Source organism: Vicia villosa, linkage group LG5 (assembly GCF_029867415.1).
Source record: "Vicia villosa cultivar HV-30 ecotype Madison, WI linkage group LG5, Vvil1.0, whole genome shotgun sequence".
Classification (NCBI taxonomy): domain Eukaryota; kingdom Viridiplantae; phylum Streptophyta; class Magnoliopsida; order Fabales; family Fabaceae; genus Vicia; species Vicia villosa.
The window spans coordinates 43,445,823-43,451,305 of NC_081184.1; the positions used below are offsets into that span (position 1 = coordinate 43,445,823).

The following is a 5,483-nucleotide window of genomic DNA, read 5'->3' on the forward strand; positions in this document are numbered from 1 at the left end:
GATTCTGATGACAAAAAATAAACAAAGCTACCCAAAATGGAAAATGGATGAATCCAACTTATCACACCATAGATTAATATTATTTAGCCTAGATAATCAATGTTAGATTAATGACATTACTTGTGTTTAGGAAAAAAAATTAACTAATTCCAAGGATTTGAATAAAAATAAATTAGGAAAACGAAACGTCAATTGTTTGTTTTGTTTAGTTTAGTTCGTGTTTAGTCTTAGACATCACTTTTTTTAAGAATATGGAATATAACTTTTCAATCATTTCTGTCAATGTTTTACCACTACATAAACCAAATCTCCAACGTCTATAATAACAAAGAGATATATCATTACCATGTTCTCAACTTGATTTTCGGAGAATGATTCGTCAGCATCGTATTCGAGCTTGTCTTCGTCAGCATCACTACACAAAACACCAAAAGAACAATAAGAGTTTTATAAACAAAAATCAACTCAGATTCATACTGATGGATTCAATTCTAATTCAAATGGATTTGGATTGCATCTTAAACCTAACACAATAATCTACTAAATTCTAAAATTTTTAAAAAAAAACTATCAAGGATTTAGGGTTTTAATTTAGGCATAAAGGGATCCATAAGATAGAGACATCATCCTCTGTAGCAACCTTTGATATAGATCTTTCTGTAACTTTATATATATATATATATATATATATATATATATATATATATATATATATACATATCATCGATGTAATTCCAATCATCTGCATCAATTAGTTTCTACCAATTTTTCAATATTTCAAATGTAAATCAATTATAAGGAGAGAGTATTTTTGAAATAAGGAATTATTGAAATTAAGCGAAATAGATGTAAAGGTAATTTAAGTACCTGAGTGACATATTCAGCGATGTTAACGGTGTTGAGTCCTTCTCTGGTGGTAGAGTGAAGTGGCGGAGTGGAAGATGTAGTAGATACAGTGGCGGTGGTGACAATTGCTCGAGCATTTCCTGTACAAATTCATGGAAGAAAATCTCAACAGAAGAAACACTAAGGTTAGATTCACTTCCAGAAAATCAAAGATGAAGAAAATGATTTTAAGTTGAACTGTGAAATGAAAGGTTTCAACGATTGCTGATGAAGAAGAAGGGTTTTTAGTTAAACGGTGAAATGAAGGGTTTCTCACTGTCCCAAATAATTCACTTATGTATTGATAAACCAAATTGGATATGAAAGGACGAATTTTTTTTATGTTTTAAAGGCCCAATTTAATCAATTATTATTAGTATTAATGAATAATAAAATATTAAAAAATTTATTAAAGATAATTATAGTAATATTACTATTAATAGATGTTTTTAAAATAGTAAGCATTCTAATAAGATGACAAGTGGCAAACTTGCCAAATAACTCATCTTGCTTTATTTTATATATATATATATATATATATATATATATATATATATATATATATATATATATATATATATATATATATATATATATATATATATGAGAATGTCATATTTATATGAGAATGTGAGAATGGATATGAATCATTGAATTTTAAAATAAATGGTGGAGATTATGGGTGAATCTTTTCTTTTTCTCTCCTACATTTTGAAATAAATGATGTAGGAGAGAGAAAAAAAGATTCACCCATAATCACCACCATTTATTTTAAAATCCAATGGTTCAGATTTATTTCCCACTATAAAAGAAATAGTGGTATGATCTTCGTCGATATTTATTAGGTTTTTTAAGGTTGGAAAAGGAAAAGAAAATGAAAGGGAGACTATCCTATCATACTAGCCTAATGATTATTGTTTTATGTACAAAGGAAATCTAAATCTAATGTTAACATGTTAAGGAATCGATTCAATCCTAAAGGAGCATACAAATGATATCAACAAAATAGGCCAAAAATATGGCCAAAAAACTAAGCAACAAAATCACACAACAATTACACGAAAATAACATGGAAATGGTACGAAAGAAATAAAAGAAGCAATTCAAAAATTAACCTAAAAATATACTACTATTTTTATGAGTTTTTTATTGTTAACAAATCCTAAAAATCTAACAAAATGGTGATTATTTACTCTATTATTACTTAGAAATAACTAAGAGAAAACTATGTTAAAAATCTAAATTTTAAGAAAAAACATGTGAGTCATGGGGGTGGAAATTGAATTCAGGTGTATGCTGGGTGAATTGCGCAGGCCTAGAATGGTTGGCCCAGCAGCTTGTTTTTTGTGTACCATTTTCTCACACTCTTATGCCATAAATGGGCAGGATTGGGCCAGAGTAGGGGGTGTATGATGCAGTTCGGTGGCCCAAGAGTTTATGATCTAATCCATGTTTCTATCAGATTACATTAACTGTTCAATTCATATTAATCACTACTTTAATTATAATTAATACCCAGACTTTAGTACACTAATTATTCACATTCACATTAAACCCAGATTAATACAGACTTTATATTATATGAACATCTTATGTTAATTAATACATTAATTCAAAAAAATAAAAATAAAAATAAATCAAAAGGGATTAGGTTTAGGTGTTTAGGTGAAGAGTGACGATTGGAGTCTTCTTCTCCCTCTTCACGAACAGCGACGGTGGTGCCCCCGATCGAAGCGTTCAGATCGCCGCTGATGAACTCCTCCGACTCACCATCGTGAACCACATAAGCGAAAGCTTCGATCTCTCTTGCTTCTCATAACCACGGCGCCGATGGCACATCTCTCCATTCCTCCGATTAGAGAACGCGGAGGTCCTCCCTCTCAACTCCGCTAAACTCTTTGTTCGCCTCTCATCTCTTTGCTCAAACTCGTCTCTGCTCATATTCGAGTCCCCTCCGATTCAACTCCGCCTCTTTCTCGCCTCCAATTCTCAGCCTCCTCTCCATCATCTCCGAACTCAACTCTCTCCTTTGGTTTCTCTCAATCAACCGCTCATCTTTCTCTCCGATTGAGGCTTTTTATTCCTCCGCCGTGAATCAAAGCACCACATTCCAGGTAACACTTGTTGAATCTATTTCTCCTCCTCTTGACATGTTCTCCTACTCTGTGCGAATCGTGACGTTGCGACTGCACTATTGTGATGAGCAGATGCTGAATCGAATCGGTGAAGAGTATTGCTCTGGAGATTCTACAGGTCGATGTCGCTGTTGCAGGATTGTAATTGAAGGAGTTTACGAAGGTTTTTTCTGAAGGTGATTGAATGGAAATGGTGATGAAGATTCAAAGATGATGACAAACGTGGATGATGATTGAAGCTGCGTGATGATGATGATGATTGAAGTTTGAAGTTTCTGGTGATTGAAGAACTGGTGGTGAAGAGTCAGGGGAGGAAAACTTCAGATTGAAGATCATGGAGGAGCTTGAAGATTGAAGAATCGGTTCAGAGGTTAGTTGCAAAAAATTTCTGTTATGATCTTTTCTGATAATCAAATTCCCCTTCTCTTTCTGTTAATTACATTTCTGATCTTTTCTTCTGAAAATTTCTGTTGTCATGAATGGTGAATTGAAGGGAGAGGGAGAAAGATATTGAAGATGATCGTAGAGTTTGAAGAGAGAGTTGAAGATTGAGAGGAGATTGAAGATTGGTAAAGAAGATGAAGAAGATCGACTGGGAGAGAGTGAAGGAAGAGAATTGGAGAACGTGGGAAAGAGATCGAAGGAGAAGAATTGAAGAAGTTTGGTACAGGATTTGGTTATGAGGTGAGTTTATCTGTTAGGTATCCTTTTTTTGATAATTCAGTTCTCCTTTCCCTTCTGTTATGAGCTACTGGTTATATTCTATTATCGGTTAGTTGATTCTGTTTTTCTCTGTTAAGAATTAGTTTTTGAAGGGCTGAGTTAGTTATGGTTAGGAAATGGGTGAAGAGTTTCAAAAGAAAAAGAATGGGGGAAAATTGGGTGGGTTATTAGTTTGTTATAGGTATTGGTTAGGATTCTGTTATGTGAATGAATGTTATTTATGTTGTATGTATGATTCTATTTTGGTGGTTGGTTTGACAGTTATAAGTTGTTTATATGACAGTTAGGAATTTGTTTTGAAGGGCTGAGTTAGTTTGGATTTCTGTTATGGGTGGTTAGAACAGTTATGTAAAACTGTTAGCTGTAGTTAGTAATTGATAGGAAATTTGGGAATTGGAAAATGGGAGTTTATGTGATAGTATGGCTGGAATTTGAATGTGGTATTTTTGTGTGATATGCAGGTTATTTGGTTTATTTTGGTTTAGTGTGAAATTTAGAATTTGTATGAAAAAATGTGGTTTTTGAATATGTTGAAATGCATATGTATATGGCTGTTTTTGGTTTTCTTTGGATATATTATGTGTGGTATGGTTTAGCAATGGTTTGAAAAATAATTGAACTGATGCTTTAATCGGTGTGCAGGGCCTTGGATTTGAATTGGAGCACGGAGAGCTTAGTGGAAAGCAGGAGAGACTTGGATGAAGGACCTTGTGGAACGAAGTGACGTTAACTGGCAGAGTGAAGTTGAAGATTAGAAGAAATTGGTCCCTTAGGATTTAGGAAGTCAATGGGTCAAACTGTTTTCCATTTTGTCATTTATTTGAAACTTGGATTTGAGTTTTGATTTGTAATTGAATGAATTCTGAGTCTGGCAGTACAGCTCATGTTGTGGATTGGTGTGGATAGTAACTTCTTGAATGCATATGTTTAATTTGTAATTCCCTTGTTTATGTTTCAAGTGCATGTGAAATTTGTGGTAATTCCCTTTTGGATATCTCTTGAAACTTTATATAATCTTGAAACAATTTTGGATTTCAACAAAGCTTTCTTCACTCTTTAATTCAAGTTTAAAATATTCTTGTGTTCTCTCCACTTGAATCTAAGTTTCCTTTGCAAACTTGTAAAATTGATCGCTTCCATCCTATGTTGACTCAAGAAGGCCTCTCTGACTTCACTTGAAACCTGGAATTCCTCTCGTAACTAAAGTTGACTGATGCTTGAATGTTGACTTCTTTTATTTTCAAGTAATTCGAACTTTTATTTTCCCCCAACTGCTTCAATTTAAGTTTGAATCTTTAAATGTTCACTAATGCACTTCAATTACAATCTTGAATGCACTATAGATGAAGACCTTAAAAGCCCCTTAAGAAAGACTTTGGTCAAAAGTCTTGACAATTGCTTTTCAAAATTAAAGATGATTGGTGACATTTTAAGATTCACTTTTCCACCCTTGCACCTTAATATTCCAAATGACATCAGACCCATAACTTGCAACAGAGGTAGGACTCTTGGTCAACGACTCGTAACATACTCCACCTAGATGAATCAACTTGTGAAGAAAGAAATCTCAATTGGGTCCGTATTCCAAACCATATCATATTGAATGTCATCTGATGGCGAAAATCAACTAAAACCAATAACCTTGATGTAAGGGAAGCATGAAATTGATTGCCCACAAAAACCCCAAGGCACAAACCCTAATATAAAGAACCTCGATCCAAGATAATTAGGGAAATAAAA

At 33.4% G+C, this 5,483-nt stretch overlaps 1 long non-coding RNA gene across 1 annotated transcript; it reads left to right on the forward strand.

Annotated features, from left to right (window-relative positions):
- Window positions 1–2,480: 2,480 nt before the first annotated feature.
- On the forward strand, window positions 2,481–4,692 carry LOC131606571 (uncharacterized). Its single transcript, XR_009284886.1, has 4 exons — window positions 2,481–2,999; window positions 3,093–3,390; window positions 3,514–3,704; window positions 4,386–4,692. It is a non-coding gene; the product is annotated as an uncharacterized LOC131606571 (long non-coding RNA).
- Window positions 4,693–5,483: the final 791 nt, after the last annotated feature.